Here is a 24,859-nt window from a genome sequence, read left to right as displayed (position 1 = left end):
TGTTGGACCGGCATATAAAATGAGAACTCTCTATCCTCCGGGAGTTGGAGGAGCCATACATCATGCAGTCTGTGACTGGCAAACCAGTTCCGCAAGTGCTGGGTTACCTGGTGACACCCAGCCCCCGATAGTGGTGGGGTGGATCTATCCATGACAATGTCTCCTACGCAGTTGAAGTCTCCGCCCCAAATAACAGCGTTGTGCGGGTCAACAAGATAAGGTCATCCAAAAATGCAGAGTGGCCAGCTTTTGGGGCATATATATAGCTAGTGATGTGAGGGGTATGCCATTTAAGTGTCCCTCCACAATAATACGACATCGTCATATGTAAACCTGACCCCTCCATCGCAACAGTAGCTTGCGGAACTCCCCTGATGTCATGTGCATCTCCTGTAGAAATGCCATGTGAGTGTGGTGCCGCTTTAGGCGGGTGTGAATTTCTGCTACTTACTAATGTAAACATTTGTACCAGTTTGTTTCTTTTATAATAATAATCTACATATGGGCCTTATTCGCAAAGCATTTAGGTGCCAATTCCGATCCGGTAAAAACCGGGTACGAACCGTCGGACGGAGCCTTTTCTCCGTCCGACTCGTACCCGGTGCGAAATCCATCCGAAAATGCAAGTACGATTCATACGGAAACACCATTTCCGTACGATTCGAACAAAACACCGACCGAACAGAAACTAAACACAATTCCGATCCTGAAAGGAGCCGACGTGACGTCGGTACGCATCCAGCCTACGTTTCACGAACCAGGAAGTACGATTCGAACCGACGTCATCCCGCACGGAAAATATTTACCGGCTGCCAAAAACTGCCGGGAAATCAGGACGACACACGCAAGGAGCAGCTGGACGCGACGAACAGACATGGACCCGAACCTACGTGCCATCCCTGCCCTCCTAGCAGTCCACCTGGCGTACAGGAACCGACGCAGACGCCGCAGAAGGTCAGCACAACAACCAGGGGCAAAGGGGGGGGCAGGGGCAGGACACACAACACCAACACATGGTACCAAATCACACATGGCCTGGACATACCTGACCATCAGGGCCTGGTCACTTCCAGGGGGTGGGGGCGAGCCCAGCAACGCAAGCGTCCGCCACAACGGAAGTGGATGGTCACGCGAACCGGTACGTACCCTACCCAGGCCGCAAGAGCGTGGGTACGGAACGTACCACGCGTCCCCCTACGTCACTCCAACAATAGCGGTACGGCCCGTACCCACGTCAGAAAGGCCTTGGTACAGCTCGTACCAGCATTGCTGGGGTCATGTAGGGGTACGCGTGGTACGACCCGTAGCCACGCCCCCAAGGCCTGTGTACGGTGCGGACCCCACGGCCCCGCAACAATGGTGGGACGCACCGTACCCACCCACCAAAGGCATGGGTACGGCCCGTACCCAGGCACGCAGAGCGTGGGCAGGGGTATGTACGGACCGTACCCCCACCCGTGGAAGTACGGCCCGTACCCCCACCCGTGCATGTACGCCCCGAACCCCCACTCGTGTATGTACGCCCCGAACCCCCACCCGTGTATGTACGCCCCGAACCGCCACCCGTGTATGTACGCACCCAAGCGCCACCCGTGTATGTACGCCCCGAACCCCCACCCCACCCTGGTATGTACGCCCCGAACCCCCAGCCGTGTATGTACGCACCAAACCCCCACCCGTGTATGTACGCACCAAACCACCACACCAGCCGTGTATGTACGCACCAAACCCCCACCCCAGCCGTGTATGTACGCACCAAACCCCCACCCGTGTATGTACGCACCAAACCACCACACCAGCCGTGTATGTACGCACCAAACCCCCACCCCAGCCGTGTATGTACGCACCGAACCACCACCCGTGTATGTACGCACCGAACCCCCACCCGTGTATGTACGCACCCAACCCCCACCCCAGCCGTGTATGTACGCACCGAACCACCAGCCGTGTATGTACGCACCAAACCCCCACCCGTGTATGTACGCACCTAACACCCACCCCAGCCGTGTATGTACGCACCGAACCACCACCCGTGTATGTACGCACCGAACCCCCACCCCAGCAGAGTATGTACGCCCCGAACCCCCACCCGTGTATGTACGGACCGAACCCCCACCCCAGCCGTGTATGTACGCACCAAACCACCACCCGTGTATGTACGCCCCCGAACCCCCCCCAGCCGTGTATGTACGCACCGAACCACCAGCCGTGTATGTACGCACCAAACCCCCACCCCAGCCGTGTATGTACGCACCAAACCACCACCCGTGTATGTACGCACCTAACACCCACCCCAGCAGAGTATGTACGCCCCGAACCCCCACCCGTGTATGTACGGACCGAACCCCCACCCCAGCAGAGTATGTACGCCCCGAACCCCCACCCGTGTATGTACGGACCGAACCCCCACCCGTGTATGTACGCACCCAACCCCCACCCCAGCCGTGTATGTACGCACCGAACCACCAGCCGTGTATGTACGCACCAAACCCCCACCCGTGTATGTACGCACCTAACACCCACCCCAGCCGTGTATGTACGCACCGAACCACCACCCGTGTATGTACGCACCGAACCCCCACCCCAGCAGAGTATGTACGCCCCGAACCCCCACCCGTGTATGTACGCACCGAACCTGCTATAAGAATGGGGTGTGCAAAACACCCCCAGCAGTGCCCAGACACAGGAGGGGTGGGTGCAGGGTCCTCCCAGCAGTGCCCAGACACAGGAGGGGTGTGTGCCTATCACTCCCAGCAGTGCCCAGACACAGGAGGGGTGTGTACCTATCACTCCCAGCAGTGCCCAGACATCGGACAATATACCCCATCAACAAGTTCAGTGACCTACAAGGGTGATACCCCAGATGCAGGCGGAGCCATCGCTGAGCCAGCATGGCTATATTGAAAGGCAACCCTCACACATCCAGGAAATGTAGACACAGCACAGCACAGCATTTGGGAGACACCCTGCAGGAAAAATGGCCTGGGCCACGGAGGATGGAACACACCTTGGGACAATGTCACCATACAGTGAGAGCAAACATGACCAAATACCATTTGCAGAGACCTTTGTGATGGCACGCAGATGGCAGGGTACACCCCATGAGCAGCACACTCCAACATTTCACAGACCCCTAACACATTATCACCACCCCAACGCAGGGAGCACCAGCACCAACAGCAAGTCCAGGAAAGCATCAGTGTGCAAAACAAAAAGAAAAGGCTTTATTCAGCAGGAAAATATATCAGAGAAAATGTCCACTATGTACAAGGGCCATGGGCCAGCCCAGCAGCAATGTCCGGGGGGGGGGTACACATCGGGACGTGTGTCCCCTAGCTTGCCTGCACAGTTCACAAGTCCATTTCATCCACAGAAGAGGGGGCATCAGGGGGGAGGGTGGAAACAGGCACCGCAGGGACAGGAGGGGAAAGGGTAGGTGTTGTGGGTGCAGGGAGGGATGAATCTGCCACAGGGGGGGTGCCAGCGCCAAAGGTGGAGGACAGAATGGCGCTGCACACGTCGGCAAGTTCCCCCAGCGACTCCCCCGTACCCAATCCAACCACAGGCCCCAAGGAGGGGGGGGGGGCAAAGGGATGGGTCGCAGCGCCACTGGGGGAGGGTGTGGACAGGGTGGGGGACTCAACTCCCCTGGCCGGGTCCCGCCTCCACCGCTTGCGGGGTGGTGTCATCCTGGGGCTGGGGGGCACACTCGCAGTGGATGATGCTGTCACTGACTGTTGGCCAGGAGAGCTAAGGGGAGTGGATTTGGAGGGAGTGGGTTGTGTGGAATGCGGACTCCCACTGTGGCTGCGTGTTCTACGTTTCCCCCCCGACCCAGTGGGTGTGCCTTCCTCACCCTGTGTGTGCGTGACAGGAGGTGTGCGCTTCGACTTCCCTGGTGGTGTGGTGCCTGTGTCTGTTGGGGTGCGTGCACGCTGACGTCTGGATGTGCGTGGGACAGGCACGGGAGTGGGAATTGTGGATGGGGCAGGGGTAGGGGGTGTTACGCAGCGCTGCAGGAGATCCAGTGCTGCAGTCAGTGTGGAGTCTATGGACCTCAGCAACTGCCGTTGGTCAGACTGCGCAGCCGACATGCCCTCCATGTATGCCTCCATCTGGGTCAGCACCTGGGTGTGGGCATGGAGGACATTTAGCATCGCAGTCTGACCAACCTGCAACTGCCTCAGGATGTCCACAGACTCCGCACTCACCGCAGCAGTGGTGACAGGGGCAGGGGGTGCGGTGCCTGGCAGGAAGGAGACATGTGGGGACCGAGCACGGAGGGAAGGGCCACGAGCATGTGGGAGGCCGGTGATGGAACCTGAGGTGGCGGGGGGATGTGGAGGGCTGCCATCAGCTGGGGGGGCAGACTCCGCCACCTCTGGGAGCTCAGCCTCGGACCCGTCTGCGTCATAGTCTGTGTTGGCAGTCAACAGGTCCTCCGCCTCACTCCCTTCGGCCTCCGTGCCACTCCATGTGCCAGACAGGACAGCACTGCTGGTACTGGTGCTCAATCTCTCCTCCCGGTCCGTGCTAGTGTCTCCTTCCGTGTCCCCCGGCGATGCTGTGGGCAAGGTGAAGAGACAGGAGAAAATCAGACACCTGTACACTTATGTCACATGAGTCAAATATACATAGGTCACATTGCATAGCCTGAAAAGCAACAGGAGTAACACCTACAAAACAATGTACACATGTAGGCCATGGAACACACAGTTTTTCTACCCACCATGCCACTGAGACACAATGGAGATCATGACACAACAGCAAATCACTGCACCTGAAATTTTAGAGAGGAGCCAGCCTCTGGGGACAAATGTGCACAGCACCTGCACCACACTGCGTCGTCAAAAAGGGATGAGCATGAATCATATCCTTATACTCTTGCCGCATGCTGCAAAGGCAATACATGAAACCAGGCCACACATGACAGGGTCACTGCACCTTGAGCGTATGTCCAGTCAAACATCACACACAGGCTAAACCCAGCAAGGAGGATGAAGCTTCTGACATGTAGGCCTTGTACGCACAAACCACCCACACCTGAGACAATCTCATTGAGACGGAGAAAGTATGTACACCTCTTACTCTGGGATGGAAACACATGGCCTCCACTAATTCATGACTGTACACACACAGCCCCTGGTGGCCATGTCCACACATCATTGACAGGCAAACATCATCAGATTGTCTCAACAACACACACAGGTAATGCCCACTGTGAGTATGCACAAGCAAAATGGGTCCCCCTGTACAGTGGACACATGTAGCAACCTGTAGGTCCTAACAGTTGAGCCCAGGGTACAATGCCACCCTACGCAACCCATGGCAAAGACACAGTGAATGGCCATATTGTTGGATGACGCACATGATACCTAGGAAGAGGTGCCCCAGGGCACAGTAGTGCCCACACTCCTCCATGGTCCAGGATGGACATGACTGCAAATTAAGCAACCGTCCCTGCACTTAGCAGGCCTCCCACTCAGGCACATCATGTCAGAGGGCACACAATTGGACATGCATGCTGGAAGGCTGTACATTTTGGAGACACACCCCTATGTCGTGATTCACAATCAGTGCCAAGTGACATGGACACCACAATGACTGAAATTGGCCATGGCACACGCAAGGTCCCCATACCTGTGGCACATCACCCCCACACATGATGCTGATAGCATAGGGCACCTGCATGAACTGCCTGCCCAAATAACCGTGTGCAAGAGTGGCGACAGACCAGGGAACACATTGCAAGGAGGGGAAGGGAGGGAGTGAGAACAGCACTGTGCTACTTTGTGGAGAAGTTGACGCACTGCACAATCAAACCCTGGCAGTGTATCCATGCAACTGCACACTTACATTGGCTGGGGACACACAACTGACACACATGTACCTACCCCCTTCCTGCTGCTGCCTCTCCTGTAGGCGCCTGTCCATATCGGGGAAGACCACCGCCAGCACACGCTTCTGGATGTGGGTCAGACGACGGCGGCCACGGTTCTTACGGCTCTCAGGTGAGTCCCCCAGCAGGAGCCGTGCAATCCTCCTCGTCCAGCACCGGATGTCCTGCCAGCGTTTCCTCACCTGAGACAGGCTCCGCCTCCGACCCTCTGTACCCCTCACGGCACTGACGGCTTCCCTCCAGATCTCCCCCTTGGCAATGGCGCCTACCTGTGAGGATGCAAAAGAGAGAATACATTAATCCACATGAGCAAAGACACAGAGACACACATATAGAACAATCCTCATTATGAACAGGCCATGGTATGCATGCAACTAATTGCACCTTTGTCATAGGGACATTATCCACTGTGGAAGGCCAAATGCACTACGTGCCAGTGGAAGCACACGGGTGGCATGAGGGGTACCACACACTCACTGACCAGGGATCACACTGTGCCTCACAGGCTACACCAGGATTATGTACAGCACCTCACAGCAGTCACCTGCCCCAGCACACTGATGCTACCTCAGCAGAGTACACAGACACACACAGGTACAGGACAATCACATGGCATTGCCAACTGCGGGTACACACCTCACTCTGCCCATGTGCCAGTAGACGGGGGTGTCACAGGTGTGGGGCTGGCTCAGCACGGCATGCACACAGCACTGCTCCCTGCTCACATCCGATGGCCAGGCCATATCCATCCCTCATGCTGCTTGTGTGCAACACTCCCCATATGCACTCACCCACATGACAGGGGACTAACACACACACCAATGTGCAGGGGACGAACACGGCCTTTGGACACTCACAGCACAGGTACACTGAACAAACACACATCCATGGGTACTGACACCTGTCACACTGGGGGGAACACAGGATCACATCAGGACTGTGGAAACAACATCCCCAGGAGGAGTATGCAGGCAGAATGTGGCATGCACCTTGCATTCATTGTCACAGTAGGCACTATGCAAGTGAGGAGTGCACACAGGAAACACAGCATGCTCTGCATGGGTGACATGAGGCCTTCCACACCCTGGGACCCACTCCAAACAACAGTGCATGTCTGTCACACATGGACACAATGCCAGAAGTCACTGTCACACAAAAGGGGCACAGTCTAAGCTAGTGGAGTCTGCACTCACCTGAACCCCTGGTCGACCATACAGGCTCTGGAACTGTGGGAGGATCACATCTATCAGGGCAAGGTTCTCCTCCTGGGTGAATGGCTGTGACCTCTCCACAGTCCTGGACATGGTGCCAGAGGAATCACTATCAGCAGCAGTGGTCATGGATGAATGGATGTGCAGGCAAGTGCTCTCTCATGGGACCTGGCTGCCTTATATATGCCTGGCTGGCCTGTTCATGTATAGGAGTACAGATTGATTGGTCAGTCACATTAGCATCCTACGTTTCATCCAATCCCTTCAAACCTACCCCAGTGTGTGGCTTTGCATGGTTTCAGTTTTGATAATGATGTCAAGTCAACATCCACATTGCAACAATGTAGATTCTTTCAAACTGACTTCTGCTGTGCACCTGGTGCTCAAATTCAAAAATTTAACTCAGTCTCCATGGCAACCATCAGGCATTTAGGCCCTTATACTTGTCCCTCATGTGTCCCCTATGTGTTTTCATACATTTACACACAGGTACGGTGCGTTCCACGCCCTAGGGCACCCCACAAGCAGTGATACCGACCGTACATGCGCTTGTACGGTCCGGATCACAATATGGGCGCTGGCGTATGCGTACGCCACAGTAGTACGGACTGTACACGCGCTTGTGCGGTCCGGATCACAATATGGGCGCTGGCGTATGCGTACGCCACAGTAGTACGGACTGTACACGCGCTTGTGCGGTCCGGATCACAATATGGGCGCTGGCGTATGCGTACGCCACAGTAGTACGGACTGTACACGCGCTTGTGCGGTCCGGATCACAATATGGGCGCTGGCGTATGCGTACGCCACAGTAGTACGGACTGTACACGCGCTTGTGCGGTCCGGATCACAATATGGGCGCTGGCGTATGCGTACGCCACAGTAGTACGGACCGTACAAGCGCGTGTACAGTCCGTACTACTGTGGCGTACGCATACGCCAGCGCCCTTATTGTGATCCGGACCGCACAAGCGCGTGTACAGTCCATACTACTGTGGCGTACGCATACGCCAGCGCCCATATTGTGATCCGGACCGCACAAGCGCGTGTACAGTCCGTACTACTGTGGCGTACGCATACGCCAGCGCCCATATTGTGATCCGGACCGTACAAGCGCGTGTACAGTCCGTACTACTGTGGCGTACGCATACGCCAGCGCCCATATTGTGATCCGGACCGCACAAGCGCGTGTACAGTCCGTACTACTGTGGCGTACGCATACGCCAGCGCCCATATTGTGATCCGGACCGTACAAGCGCGTGTACAGTCCGTACTACTGTGGCGTACGCATACGCCAGCGCCCATATTGTGATCCGGACCGCACAAGCGCGTGTACAGTCCGTACTACTGTGGCGTACGCATACGCCAGCGGCAATATTGGCCCAGGGACCCTATACACGCGCTCCGAGCGTATGTACGGTGCGTATAACAACTGTCAGTGGTGACAGGCGGCACACAGACAGGAATGGAGCGGACAGGTATTGCCAAGGGTGGACACAAATGCATTGTCTGTGCAATACCACCTGTGTGTGACACAGGTGTGTCAGGATGTGATGTGGCACTTTACCCCTGAGGTGTGGGCAAAGCACATGTACGATGAGCTGTGTACACATGTCGTGTGTGATGGTGCGCATTGTACCACACATCCCCTGCACTCCTTTGACATGTGTGCATGTCGTACACACTAGTGGAGCCATGAGTCACTTGCATGTCCCAGTCACGGACACCCGCACCTGTCCCCTGATGCCAGGTACACGGAATATTACATATGACACGTGTATGGCTGCGTTGCATGCTGCAACCATGTCATGTGTGTGGCATGTCTTTCCATGATTTTGCTGTAGGTGTGTGGTTCAATGCGTCAGCAGTTGCTGCTGCCAACATGTGTCTGTGTGTCGATGGGCATGGCACACTGTTCCGCACACCAGCCCACATATGTGATTTGCCATGAGGTGTGTATGTATCCAACTACACGGAGTATCAACACAAGTACATATCCACATGCTCCCTATGTATGTTCTGTCTCGACATGTACTCCTCAAAGGCAATGTGTGTGGCCTGTCCTATTCCTATGACATGTGACCAGTGCATATCGCATCCAACTACCTGTCTGTACCATACGCATACTACTTCTGCACATGTGTGGATGTCTGTGAATCCTGTGATGCGTGTGCATGTTCACTTACACTGGCCCACAGCTAGTCTCATGCCATGTCATCGTGATCTTGCCCCCCTCCGTTAGTGGCTGTCCCTTGGTAGGAGTGTAACCTGACTGGCGTACGTGTCCAGGAACTGTGGCACAGACCTGACTCACAACGTGGCATATGTGTATTGGCTGTGTAACATGTGCTCAGTGCATTGACGATGTTGTTGTACAGTGCTCACTCTTAGGTGTTCCTTCCATTTCACTGCAGGGCTCCGCCTCTCCCTCGACGTATGCCAGACATTGCTGCCCTGCATGAACGGGACTGTATACGCCGCTACAGATTCAGCCAACGGTTGATTGATGAGTTGACTGGCCGGCTGGAAGCACAACTCCTCCCGCGCCACAGGTATCCAAGTGCACTGACACCCAAGTTGAAGGTGATGGCAGCCCTACATTTCCTTGCCACGGGTACGTTCCAACATACCATTGCTGATGTCGGGGGCATGTCCCAGACGATGTTCAGCCGTGTTCTGCATGATTTCTTAGAGGCCATGTTGGTTCACCTGGATGAGTACATTAAATTCCCAAATCGTGAGCAGTTGACAGATGTCAAGCGTGAGTTCTATGCCCTGGGAGGGATGCCCCATGTCATTGGGTCCATAGATGGGACACATGTTGCGTTGGTACCACCACAGGCACAGGAGGTGGTGTATAGGAATCGCAAACATTATCACTCCATTAATGCCCTTGTGGTGTGTCTGTCCAACATGGTGATTTCACATGTCTGTGTTCGCTTTCCAGGATCAGCACACGATGCCTTCATCATGAGGCGTAGCAGGGTGCCAGAAATGATGCTGCAGCTGCGGAACGAGCGAGCATGTATTGTTGGTGGGTAGACTCTGGCAGTTCAGTGTTTGGCGTCATCTTCCAATCTCACTGCCTGTGCTGACACACTTCTGTCCATGATGTTTCCTTGTAGGGGACGCTGGCTATCCCAACATGCCATGGCTGATGACGCCTGTCCGCAACCCCAGCACGGCTGCCGAGCACCGCTACAACAACGCACATGGGCGGACCAGGAGAGTCATTGAGAGGACGTTTGGACTTCTGAAGAGCCGATTCCGGTGCCTCCACAAGACCGGCGGAGCACTCCCATATGCCCCGGTGAAGGTGTGCAAGATCATCATCGTCTGCTGCATGCTGCACAACATGGCAGTGGAGGAAGCTGTTCCACTCATACTGGATCAAGATGACCAGGACCATCCACCCGTGGAGGATGAAGGGCTTGGTGACGGGGCAAGTGATGTGGAGGAGGAGGAGGCTGTGGAGGACATGCGGAGTCGGCTCATACGCAACTTCTTTGCTTAGTGGTGAGTTCCAGTGTCTGAGTGTGCACGCATTGGGCCGTGTGTGGCATGTGTTGCAATGTGTGTGTCCATCTGCATGTCTGCCAAGTGAGTCAGTGGTGTGTATTGAAGTGTCACTCAAGTGATGGCGCAATGGAAGGATGTTGTCTGAGGGTCATCATTGTCACCTGTCATGTTAACAACATGATACGTGTTAAGTACATGCTTGCGGATGTGCTCCTTTGTGCTGAATCCTTGTGTGTCTCTCTTCCACAGGTCCATGTGCATGCTGTCTGCTGGTGGCATTGTTGTGCTCCTGCTACTCCTCATGAACACAGCGACATGTGCTGATTCAGCGTCACATGCACGGGCAAGTGTTGAAATCTCCTCAGGGTAAGGGATGCCTCACGTCGTTTTGGGTGTGTGAATTGTTTGTAGTCTGTGTGCACTTCTCCGGTTCATGTGTGTTCCATTTGCATACATGGTGATCCTACATGGGGAACATGACATGGGGCAGGCTTCACCTGGAGCCATGCTCAGACTTGGTGACTGTCATGTGGCAGGGGATTGGGGATTGTGATGAGGCCATCATTGTGTGTAACACTGGCCTCGGAAACATACAGGTTGCACCGGGTTGACATGGCGTGTGATTGCCCCATCAGGGCCTCAATGGTGTATAGCGGCCTCTCCGTGGCAGCAGGGGGTGTTTAGCTGTTATCCGTCACTTGTGTGCCAGGTCAATGGGATGCCAGCATCTGTGTTGCAATGGGGGGTGCCAGTGTTGCTCCCACATGTACATCCACATGACCTGTGTATGTGTTGACAGAGTATCATTGTCATTCCAACACACATGACTAATAAATTTGTCCCTCTGTCTCCAAGGTGCCTCTTCCCTGTCAATGGTGCCCTGTTGCCACTGTGCGTGCCGCAGGTCTGGCATAGTTTTCATAGGTGGTGCATATGTGTCTATGTGTAGAGTGACAAGATGCTAGGGGTTTGTCAGGGAGTGGGAACTGTATTATGCACAAGATGCACAGTTCCATCCACCTCAAGGCAAGAGAGACCATCCCCCAGGGCAACTACAACATCCGTGTCGAATCCTACCCTGCAGTCTACGGACATGTGCCTCACGACTCCCATGGTACTTGTCCATATCCGGAGTGCATCTGCACAGCTCTGCTACTGCGTCGGGCAACCAGGCCACATCAACGTCCTAACGGGATGGGGGGAATGTTTCACAGCCAGCTGCAGGATGACCTTCTAGATCCACGCCCACACTCATGATGCAGCCCACAACCCCAACACAACCATGTGGCACGGTGATCCTAAACTGCATTCTGGCATCTCCATGCATCCAACCTTGGCCTAGCCACCATTCTCAACATCCGCCTGACGCAAGCATGCTGCACATTGTAGGGACACATGTCTAGACATACCTGGGAGCGGCAAGCCAGGTCACTCAACATGATCCCTGACCTCTGCGCATGACTGTTGCTCCCCTGAATGTGTCTGTAGCCACAGTTGTGCGGGAACCACTCAGCTGGTTGGGCCCAGCACAGGTGAGTTTGGTACTCCATGTCTGTATCAGATGAGACATTGGGACCCATGTGTGTCCTGGGCAAGACTGCGACCCCACGGTTTGGATGGTTGGAGTTAATTCTGAGATCAGGCATGCTTTGACTGTACGACACACACATGTATTGTAATAATGTAGAATCACGGCATCATCTTGTAAGTGTGATTAATTTATTTGTGGTGGGGTACGGGTTTGTGGGGATGACAAGAGGTGCACAGCGGGAGTGTAGAATCCAAAGTTCACTGGGGGAGTTGGTATCCTTGTCGTAGCAAAATGTCAGAGTCCATGCCACAGTCTTCGTCAACATAGGTCAGACAGTGACCAGCAAGTCCATGTGGCAGAGAATGTCATGTGCTGCTATTGGGCCAGAGGGCCAGGTGCCAGGCCAGGTGACCTGGGAGATGGTGATGTTCTGCTGACTCTCACAGTCTTTTTCGTGGACGACCCACCTTCCTGCGGGGACCCTCGGAAGCAGTCCGTGACGATGTCTGTGACGCTCCGTCGGATGAATCCTCCTCCTCCTGATCCCTCCCTGTGTCTGGTAATGGCCTTCGCCTGGTGCCACAGGGAGGGTTGCCCATGTTGTCGGCAATCCGACGGAGTACACCGGTCATTTGGGTTTGCACCGCCACGAGCTCAGCCTGTCTATCCTCCATCCTTCCTTGGTGTTGCAGTTGACAGGCATGTTGCTGGGACTGCAGGGTCTTCATCTCCTGGAGGGTCCCCTTGATGTCATTGAGGGTGGACGCAATCTGGTCCATGCCCCTGGTGTCACGCCGGTATGTATCCAGGATGTTGCTGACCTGGGACACTACCGGGTCCTGAGCTGCCTGGTCAGGTTCGCGCCTCCGCCGTCCTCCACTCCCGCCACCCCTGCCCACGTGCACCTGGCCTGCCGTTGTGGGTGCATCGGGTCTCCGGGACCCCTGAGGGATGGCATCTGCGTTGCCGCCTGCCTCCTCCTGGGTGCCCGGAGGACCGTGTCCCTCCTGGGCAGACTGGCTGGGTGGTCGTGTGCGGGCAGGGCTCCTGGACGTCTCCTGGGATGTGGCAGGAATGGGGGTGGTGGTTGGCACAGTTGTACCTGACGCAGGTGCTGCAGGTGGTTGGACACCAGAGGGGCCAGGTTGGTCTGGGTCATCCACGGAGTGGTGAGAGTCATCGCTGGCGGTGGGGTCATCATCCCGCGGAGCCTGGTCCTGTGTGACTTCCCCCCCAGTGTTGGGGGGTGTTCGTCGACGTTGACCTGTGTGTGAGAGAGACAATGTTAACAGTGTCACATGTGGCATCCATGTTGCATGCATTTCTGATTTGGCACTCTTCCTCTGGGTAGTTGGATCTGTCCTGCATTCCTCTCACAGTGCACTTGTGCATGGCTATGTCCCTTGGCCACAGCTGTCAGGGCTTTACGCATGTGTGAGACACAATCTTAGTTGATGCATCTATTTGGGTACACAGTCAGCAGTGTGGTGTGCGGGCGTAGCGAGCCATGCAGAGGCGCCTTACGTGTTGCACTGTACGTGGCCAAATGGTGTTTTGGCAAGGCAATTTGATGTTGCAGGTAGGGGACTGAAGCATTTGTGACAGGGTTCTTACCGACACGGTGGGTGGGTATACTGGGTGTGTGGTTAGGTCTGTGCCTGCAGCACGGATGGACTCGTGCACAGATTGACACATGGACCGGTCTTCATCTACGGAAGGGGGGGTTGAGGCACTGCCAGACCTGGTCTGCATGCACACAGTCCACCGGCTGACGAGTGGACATGGCCACACCACCCAAGGGTGATTTAGTCTCCCTGTGTCTCCCTTCCTCCCTCCCTCTGTCACCCTCCTCCCTCCCTCTGTCGGTCTCCCTCTGTCACCCTACTCCCTCCCTCTGTCTGTCTCCCTGTGTCCCCCCTCTGTCTCCTTCCCTCTCATTCCCCCTCTCCCTCCCTCTCTTTGTCACTCTCTGTCACCTCAGGCCAGCTTCCTGGGCACACACAGTTAGCCGGTCTTTGAATGGCCATTGGCTTGTTCATGTGAGTTAGTCCCTGTTCTCCGGGCACCCATTGGGCAGTGTGTCTGAGTGTAGGCTGCTGCTGTGGCGGTGTGTGCTGAGACTCTATCAGAGCGATGCATCTTCATTGTCTGCTGTTATGTGCAAATTGTGCCTTCAGACCCATGGCATCCTGCATGGCAGCCATCATTTGCAGGCAAGACAGTACTGTGTGGGTACACACAGTTTGTATGGCTGTGCCCTGGGCCATATGGGCTGAGGGCATTGTTGTGTGCTTGTGAGTTGCTCAATGTTAGTTTTGCTGCCCCCACTCCCAGCATCGACCACATCCTGTGTTGTGTTGGTGTTTTGTGTGGCCTGTGACTTGGCATGGCCCTGATTGATGCATGGGGCATGGAGGCGCCAGTGGCATGTGTGTGTTTGTGGAGTGTTGTTGTGTCCGGTGGTGGCTTGGGGGGGGTGGCATGCATGATTGATTGTGTATGGCATCCCCCCCATGTGAGGTGAGTTGTTTGTGTACTCACCAGGGTCTGGGAGTCCTGGCAGTCCGTGTAGTCCCTCCACCGCCAGCGTGGACATCACCTTCTCCTCCCAGGGATGGTATTGTACAGGTCTGGGGGGCGGCCCTCCTCCAGTGATGTTCCCCTGGTTGTGATTGTCAGTCATCTTCCTCTTGACCGTCCTCCGCAGATCGTACCACCTGGATTGGCACTCGTGCCTGGTCCTTCTGGTTGTCCCAACAGCATTCACAGAATCGACGATCCTCTGCCACATGGCGGTTTTTTCGGATATGCTGGTCTGTCTGACCAATGTCCCAAAGAGCTGTGGCTCGACTCTGAGGATTTCGTCGACAAGGATCTCCAGCTCCTCCTTTGTGAACTTTGGATTCTTGGTGGTGGACATGGCGTGGGGTGTGGTTGTGGGGGTGTGGGTGTGGATGGCTGTGGGTGTGTGGGTGTGGTAGTGGAGGTGTGTGTGTGAATGTGATGAGGGGGTGTTTGTGTAGGTGGTTGTGTGAAGGTATGCAAGTGTGAGGTTCAAGTATGGTGGTGTGGGTCGTCTGTGGGCTCTGGCAGCAGTGGGTCTGTTGCAAAGGCTCATGGTTTGTGTGTGTGGTCCATTTTTATTGGTCCATTTGTGGGTGTGGCTGTGTTTGAAATTTGTGTGGGTGTGTTATGAGGAGTGATTGAGTTTTGGGCCTCTGTTTGGCAGTTTGGCAGTTGCAGGTGAGTGTATGTGATGTTTGTGGGGTTGTTGGGCCTGTTTGGTGGTGTGGGGAAACTCTACTTGACTCTCCTTGTGTAAATATGGTTTGTCCGGGTTCAGTACGTGTTTTTTTGGCGTCAGTACGGTCCGTACATGCACTGGTGGGGGTGCGGTCCGTACATTCCCTGGTGGGGTGGTGGTTCGGTGCGTACATACACGGCTGGGGTGGGTGTTTGGTGCGTACATACACGGGTGGTGGTTCGGTGCGTACATACACGGCTGGGGGGGGTTCGGGGGCGTACATACACGGGTGGGTGTTTGGTGCGTACATACACGGCTGGTGGTTCGGTGCGTACATACACGGCTGGGGTGGGGGTTTGGTGCGTACATACACGGCTGTTGGTTCGGTGCGTACATACACGGCTGGGGGGGGTTCGGGGGCGTACATACACGGCTGGTGGTTAGGTGCGTACATACACGGCTGGGAGGGGGTTCGGGGGCGTACATACACGGCTGGTGGTTAGGTGCGTACATACACGGCTGGGGTGGGGGTTTGGTGCGTACATACACGGCTGGTGGTTCGGTGCGTACATACACGGCTGGGGGGGGTTCGGGGGCGTACATACACGGGTGGGTGTTTGGTGCGTACATACACGGCTGGTGGTTCGGTGCGTACATACACGGCTGGGGGGGGTTCGGGGGCGTACATACACGGGTGGGTGTTTGGTGCGTACATACACGGCTGGTGGTTCGGTGCGTACATACACGGCTGGGGGGGGTTCGGGGGCGTACATACACGGCTGGTGGTTCGGTGCGTACATACACGGCTGGGGGGGGTTCGGGGGCGTACATACACGGCTGGTGGTTCGGTGCGTACATACACGGCTGGGGGGGGTTCGGGGGCGTACATACACGGGTGGGTGTTTGGTGCGTACATACACGGCTGGTGGTTCGGTGCGTACATACACGGCTGGGGGGGGTTCGGGGGCGTACATACACGGCTGGTGGTTCGGTGCGTACATACACGGCTGGGGGGGGGTTCGGGGGCGTACATACACGGCTGGTGGTTAGGTGCGTACATACACGGCTGGGGTGGGGGTTTGGTGCGTACATACACGGGTGGGGGTTTGGTGCGTACATACACGGCTGGTGGTTCGGTGCGTACATACACGGCTGGGGGGGGGTTCGGGGGCGTACATACACGGCTGGTGGTTCGGTGCGTACATACACGGCTGGGGGGGGGTTTGGTGCGTACATACACGGCTGGTGGTTCGGTGCGTACATACACGGCTGGGGGGGGTTCGGGGGCGTACATACACGGGTGGGTGTTTGGTGCGTACATACACGGCTGGTGGTTCGGTGCGTACATACACGGCTGGGGGGGGGTTCGGGGGCGTACATACACGGCTGGTGGTTCGGTGCGTACATACACGGCTGGGGGGGGGTTTGGTGCGTACATACACGGCTGGTGGTTCGGTGCGTACATACACGGCTGGGGGGGGTTCGGGGGCGTACATACACGGCTGGTGGTTCGGTGCGTACATACACGGCTGGGGGGGGTTCGGGGGCGTACATACACGGGTGGGTGTTTGGTGCGTACATACACGGGTGGGGGTTCGGGGCGTACATACTCTGCTGGGGTGGGGGTTCGGTCCGTACATACACGGGTGGGGGTTCGGGGCGTACATACGCGGGCGGGGGGTGGTGGGGTGTTCGGCGCGTATGCGGGCACATGTCTCCATGGTTGCTATGGGAGTTCGGTTCGGACGGTGTTTTTTGCGTACGGTTGTGAAATGGGGAGGACGGGAGGGATCGTACTTGCGCAGTCGGACTTTATTTTTCCGCACGGTGGGTTTCTCGCCCGGGGACGTGTCGGTGACTTTTCCCGACCCGAGGACGTGTGGGGAAATCTTCCCAATGCGATTCGTATGGACTTTTTTCCGTTCGAATCGTACTTGGCAGTTTGTACGCTACTTTGACGATTCGGACGGAAAAAAATCCGGATACGAGTCGGACGGGGAATTTTTTTACCGGATCGGAATTGGCACCTTGATGTTTGTAAATCTGATTTATGAGAATAAATAGCTGGATTCACGAATACAAGAAAGTTATAGAAGATGAAATTGCAATCATGAATACCTTTACTTCCATCTAATGATACCCAATTATCGCACAATATATTTTTTTTATTTTTTTTATTTTTTTTATAAGAAACCTTTATTACACATTAAAAAGGATACAAACAAGGGCCTACAACCACAAGGGCCGGCCGCTAGAAAGCTCGGGAGCCAGCAAGGCAGCGCCATACATTCAAATGAGCCAGAAGCAAAAGCTCCCGGTAGTTCGTAAGCGAATATAACAGGCCGCGGTCACAGTCCAAGGGCGATCAAAAAGGACGGTTTCATATTTTTTATAGAAGAAAAGAAAAAAAAAAACCAAACAATGACACACAAACAAGGCAATGAGAGTCCGAAATAGCAGCGTGCGCTCCCCAGGACGGGGGAAGATCCACATTATCTGGAATAACTCTTGACAGGAGGTGGCAGTGGGGGGCAGCGGAGAAGAGGACAAAGCATACACAATCACGTAGAATGGTGAGCAGTCTATATATCGACTTTTTAATATCGAGGGACATAAATATCGAGTCAAAAATATCGAATGTACAAAATATCGAAATAGATAATATCGATGTGAAAAATATCGTTTTTTTTTTTACTTATATGTCGATGTAAGTAATATCGTTAGTAATAATATCGACATGTGAAAATATCGTTATTGTGTGTTTAGTAAATATTTTGAAGTTGTTTGTATAAATAGTTAAAATGTATAAAATATGAGAAATATTTATATTGTTTTAGGGGCGGGATGTTGGGTTATAGGGGATAAGGGTGGGGAGTGTTTTAAAAAAGTTAATTTATTTTTTTAATATATTGTAAAATTTAATTAGTAAATTTTATTTAAAATTTGAAATGTATATTTAATTTTAGGAGCGGGATGTTGGTTTATAGGGGATAAGGGTGGGAAGTGTTTTAAAAATGTTTATATATTTTGTAATTTTTAAAAAAAAATATTTAGAAATTGTAAATTAAATTTAGAATTTTACAAATAATTTTAGGAGCGGGATGTTGGTTTATAGGGGATAAGGGTGGGAAGTGTTTTAAAAATGTTTATATATTTTGTAATATTTAAAAAAAAATATTTAGAAATTGTAAATTAAATTTAGAATTTTACAAATAATTTTAGGAGCGGGATGTTGGTTTATAGGGGATAAGGGTGGGAAGTGTTTTCAAAATGTTTATATATTGTTTAATTTAAAAAAAAAAATATTTAGAAATTGTAAATTAAATGTAGAATTTTACAAATAATTTTAGGAGCGGGATGTTGGTTTATAGGGGATAAGGGTGGGAAGTGTTTTAAAAATGTTTATATATTTTTTAATTTAAAAAAAAAAAATATTTAGAAATTGTAAATTAAATGTAGAATTTTACAAATAATTTTAGGAGCGGGATGTTGGTTTATAGGGGATAAGGGTGGGAAGTGTTTTAAAAATGTTTATATATTTTTTAATTTTTAAAAAAAATTATTTAGAAATTGTAAATTAAATTTAGAATTTGACAAATATTTTTAGGAGCGGGATGTTGGTTTATAGGGGATAAGGGTGGGAAGTGTTTTAAAAATGTTTATATATTGTTTAATTTTTTTTTAAATTTATTTAGAAATTGTAAATTAAATTTAGATTTTTACAAATAATTTTAGGAGCGGGATGTTGGTTTATAGGGGATAAGGGTGGGAAGTGTTTTAAAAATGTTTATATATTTGTTAATTTAAAAAAAAAATTATTTAGAAATTGTAAATTAAATTTAGAATTTTACAAATAATTTTAGGAGCGGGATGTTGGGTTATGTGATGTTATGTTATGTTATGTTAATTTATTTCTTCTATAGCGCACGGCTACTCCTAGGAGCGTCCCGGCGCTTTGCTGAAGAACAATAACAGATGGAAACAAAATATAACGACTAAACAGAGAAATAAAAAGAGTCTCAGATTGTCTAGAAGTACTTAATTAGTAAAGAGCCACGTTTTAAGCTCCTTTCTAAAGGCAAAGAGACTCGGGGCCTGTTTGAGAGAGAGTGGTAGTTCATTCCACTCCTTCGGGACTAGGTAGCGGAAGGATCGGCCACCCATCCTTGCACGCTTAATGACAGGGACTGTCATTTTGGATAGCAAAGCTGATCTCAGGGCCCTGCCCGGTACATATCGGGATAGACGTTTCCTTATGTACTTGGGGCAAGGGCCGTGTAAAGCCTTAAAGGCAAATGTCAGGCACTTGAAAAGAATTCTTTTAGTAATCGGCAGCCAGTGTAAGTCTCTCAAAAGAGCCGTGGCGCCGGCTCTTCTTGGGAACCCGTAAATAGCACGGGCTGCCGAATTCTGGACCACTTGCAGACGGGTCAAAAGATATTTTGGAAGGCCCAGAAAAAGGGCGTTAGCATAGTCCAGTCGCGATCCAATCAAAGCCTGAACAATAGTCTTCCTATATTGAACAGACAACAGAGGAAGGAACTTTCTCAGCATACGTAAAATGCCGAAGCATTTACCTGAGAGGCACGAGATATGTGGCCCAAAAGACAGTTCACTGTCCACAATTACTCCCAGGTTTTTTGCTTTAAATGACACACTGTCTGGTGGAAATAAATCTTGAGGCCACCAGGCTTTCCAGTCTGGTTCAGAGGTGCAACCAAAAAAGAGCAGCTCCGACTTGTCGGAATTGCACTTTAGCCCATTACACCTGAACCACTCAAAGACCGCCCCCAAACAGTCCTTGATCTGAGCGCCATAGAAAGTACCGCCCCTGTCACAAGTGAACAGGAGCTGGGTATCATCGGCGTAAGATATGACCTGGGCGCCAAAGGATTCCGCGACTGCCGCCAGAGGAGCCATAAAAATATTAAATAGCGTGGGGCTAAGGATGGAACCCTGCGGTACCCCAACCTCTAATGGAGACATTTCCACGGAAAAAGGGGGCGCCCAGATCGTTTGTCGGCGGCCGGCTAGAAAAGATTTGAGCCAACTCCACACCGTTCCCTGAATGCCGCACTCCCAGAGTATTTTAAGCAGGCGATCATGGGGGACGGTGTCGAATGCCGCCGATAGATCTAACATTACCAGCATAGCCCTTCCTCCAGAATCGAGTACTTCCCTGATGGCATCCGTGACCTCTAAGAGGGCCGACTCTGTGCTGAAATTTGCACGAAACCCAGATTGCGTATCGTGCAACAGGTCGTGTTCCTCAATGAAATTAGAAATTGTCCGATGGACAAATTTCTCGGCCACCTTTGCCAGAGCAGGGAGAAGGGAGATAGGCCTATAGTTGGCATGGATGAGGGGGTCCAAGGTAGGCTTCTTGATCAATGGCAGGATCAAGGCATGCTTCCATGCTTGTGGAACCACTCCTGTAATCAATGAAGAATTCAAGAGTGGATTCAGTAAAGCATTTAAAGCAGGTGCTACCCTCCCCAGATGTTTAGCTGGGCACGGGTCAAGTGGAGAACCTGATTTCAAACCAGACAGAAGCTCCAGGGAGGTGTCATGACAGAGATGAGGAAAATGTGAGAGAGAAGGGCCTAGTCTCTCCCTAAAAACAGGGGGAGACGGGAGACCTGCGGCCACGTGTGAGCTTGGGTCGAGAAGAGAGGCTTGAATAGTTGTAATTTTGGTTGTAAAAAAAGTTGCAAGATGTTTTAACCATTCTTCAGAATGAATATGAGATGGAGTACAAACAGCAGGGGACATAAAATCCAAAACGACTTTAAAGATTTCCTTACAGCCATTTTCAGCCTCATCAATTCGACGCTCAAAGTATGATTTTTTTTCCTTCCAAATTGACTGATGATAGGCTTTAGTTAATCCTCGAAATTTTGCTTTCTCAGTCAGGTCATAGGCCCGTCGCCAGACTCTCTCTGCCCTTTTACAGCCCTGACGCTGCTCCCTTAGCTGGGGGGTGAACCACGGGGCAGACAGTCTGCGCTCGCCACCTTTCTGCTTCTTTTCGGGAACTAGGGTCTGAAGTCTTGCTGTGAGCCAACTCTGAAAGAGATTAAGATTCTCCTCCAACGTGCCCAAAAGAGGACAAGGAAAGATATTAAGAGCCTCCGATAGCATCTCAGCCGAAAGAAGATGGAAAGGGCGCGAGGATCGCGAGGTCTGTATAGATTCTCTCACCCGGGTGAGAGCTGCGACAAGTATCGAAAAAGAGACCAGAAAATGATCAGACCAGAGTACCGGTTGTGAGGACTCTATCACAATAGTTTTAGTAGAGAAGATCTGGTCGAGAGTATGGCCTTTATTATGCGTTGGCTTTAAAAGAAACGGGGACAGACCTAAGGTATTAGTAATGTCACTCAATTTCATTGTGTCAGGGTCCACTACAATATCCATATGGATATTGAGGTCCCCAAGAAGCATGCAGTGCTCTGATCTGAGACAGGGGACAGAGAGAGCGACTTGCAGTGCATCAAAGAACGACCCAGTCGGCCCCGGGGCTCTATACAAGAGAATCCCGGTACAGGCCTGGAGGGGGGAAAGCTGAAGGGTGAAGCCTAAGGCTTCACAACCCTGAATGTTCTCCACTGGAAAGGTTGCGCAAGAGATGTTTTTATTGACCACAAGAGCTACTCCTCCCCCTCTACCAGATGTTCTGTCCCTCCTAAAGATGTTATATTCCGGAGGGATGGCATTGGCAAGGTCAGGTGTTGAACAGTCACTCAGCCATGTCTCCGTAAGGAATAGACATGATATATCAGCTTTATACAATAAGTTCCAAATATCCAAAGAGTGCCCAATCACGGATCTAGTGTTAAGAAGATAACATTGGAACGGGGACGGAGTGATATCCGGCGGGTTATAGGGGATAAGGGTGGAAAGTGATTTAAAAATGTTTATATATTTTTAAATTTTAAAAAATATTTATTTAGAAATTGTAAAGTAAATTTAGAATTTTACAAATAATTTTAGGAGCGGGATGTTGGTTTATAGGGGATAAGGGTGGAAAGTGATTTAAAAATGTTTATATATTTTTAAATTTTAAAAAATATTTATTTAGAAAATTTAAATATAATTTAGAATTTTACAAATACCATAATTAAATATAGATTTGAGTCAGAATAGTAAATTAATTAATTTCAGTGTCCAGCACTTATCTTAATTAAATATAGACTGGAGTGGGAATAGTAAATTAATTAAGTTCATTGTCCAGCACCTACTGTAATTTAATATAGTTTGGAGTGAGAATAGTAAATTAATTAAGTTCAGTGTCCAGCACTTATCTAAATTAAATATAGACTGGAGTGGGAATAGTAAATTAATTCAGTTCAGTGTCCAGCACATACTATAATTAAATATAGGTTGGAGTGAGAATAGGAAATTAATTAAGTTCAGTGTCCAGCACTTATCTTAATTTAATATAGACTGGAGTGGGAATAGTAAATTATTTTAGTTCAGTGTCCAGCACCTACCCTAATTTAATATAAGTTGGAGTGAGAATAGAAAATTAATTAAATTCAGTGTCCAGCAGTTATCTTAATTAAATATAGACTGGAGTGGGAATAGTAAATTAATTAAGTTCAGTGTCCAGCACCTACTCTAATTTAATATAGGTTGGAGTGAGAATAGTAAATTAATTATGTTCAGTGTCCAGCACTTATCTTAATTAAATATAGACTAAAGTGGGAATAGTAAATTAATTAAGTTCAGTGTCCAGCATCTACCCTAATTAAATATAGATTGGAGTGAGAATAGTAAATTAATTAAGTTCAGTGTCCAGCACTTATTTTAATTAAATATAGATTGGAGTGGGAATAGTACATTAATTAAGTTCTGTGTCCAGCACATACTCTAATTAAATATAGGTTGGAGTGAGAATAGTAAATTTATTAAGTTCAGTGTCCAGCACGTATCTTAATTAAATATAGACAAGAGTGGGAATAGTTAATTTATTCAGTTCAGTGTCCAGCACCTACTCTAATGTAATATAGGTTGGAGTGAGAATAGTAAATTATTTAAGTTCAGTGTCCAGCACTTATCTTAATTAAATATAGGTTGGAGTGAGAATAGTAAATTTATTAAGTTCAGTGTCCAGCACTTATCTTAATTTAATATAGACTGGAGTGGGAATAGTAAATTATTTACGTTCAGTGTCCAGCAGCTACTCTAATTTAATATAGGTTGGAGTGAGAATAGTAAATTAATTAAGTTCAGTGTCCAGCAGTTATCTTAATTAAATATAGACTGGAGTGGGAATAGTAAATTAATTAAGTTCAGTGTCCAGCACATACTCTAATTAAATATAGGTTGGAGTGAGAATAGTAAATTAATTAAGTTCAGTGTCCAGCACTTATGTTAATTAAATATAGACTGGAGTGGGAATAGTTAATTAATTAAGTTCAGTGTCCAGCACCTACTCTAATGTAATATAGGTTGGAGTGAGAATAGTAAATTGATTAAGTCTAGTGTCCAGCACTTATCTTAATTAAATATAGACTGAAGTGGAAATTATTAATTAATTCAGTTCAGTGTCCAGCATATACTCTAATTAAATATAGGTTGGAGTGAGAATAGTACATTTATTAAGTTCAGTGTCCAGCAGTTATCTTAATTTAATATAGACTGGAGTGGGAATAGTAAATTAATTAAGTTCAGTGCCCAGCAGCTACTCTAATTTAATATAGGTTGGAGTGAGAATTGTAAATTAATTAAGTTCAGTGTCCAGCACTTATCTTAATTAAATATAGACTGGAGTGGGAATAGTAAATAAATTTAGTTCAGTGTCCAGCAGCTACCCTAATTTTATATAGGTTGGAGTGAGAATAGTAAATTAATTAAGTTCAGTGTCCAGCACTTATCTTAATTAAATATAGACTGGAGTGGGAATAGTAAATGAATTAAGTTCAGTGTCTAGCAGCTACTCTAATTTTATATAGGTTGGAGTGAGAATAGTAAGTTTATTAAGTTAAGTGTCCAGCACCTACTCTAATTTAATATAGGTTGGAGTGAGAATAGTTAATTAATTATGTTCAGTGTCCTGCACTTATTTTAATTAAATATAGACTGGAGTGGGAATAGTAAATTAATTAAGTTCAGTGTCCAGCAACTACCCTAATTAAATATAGATTGGAGTGAGAATAGTAAATTAATTAAGTTCAGTGTCCAGCACTTATCTTAATTAAATATAGATTGGAGTGGGAATAGTAAATTAATTAAGTTCAGTGTCCAGCACATACTCTAATTAAATATAGGTTGGAGTGAGAATAGTAAATTAATTAAGTTCAGTGTCCAGCAGTTATCTTAATTAAATATAGACTGGAGTGGGAATAGTTAATTAATTAAGTTCAGTGTCCAGCACCTACTCTAATGTAATATAGGTTGGAGTGAGAATAGTAAATTAATTAAGTTCAGTGTCCAGCACTTATCTTAATTAA

This window comes from Triturus cristatus, chromosome 9, assembly GCF_964204655.1.
Source record: "Triturus cristatus chromosome 9, aTriCri1.1, whole genome shotgun sequence".
Classification (NCBI taxonomy): Eukaryota; Metazoa; Chordata; class Amphibia; order Caudata; family Salamandridae; genus Triturus; species Triturus cristatus.
Note: the sequence above shows the minus strand (reverse complement) of the source record.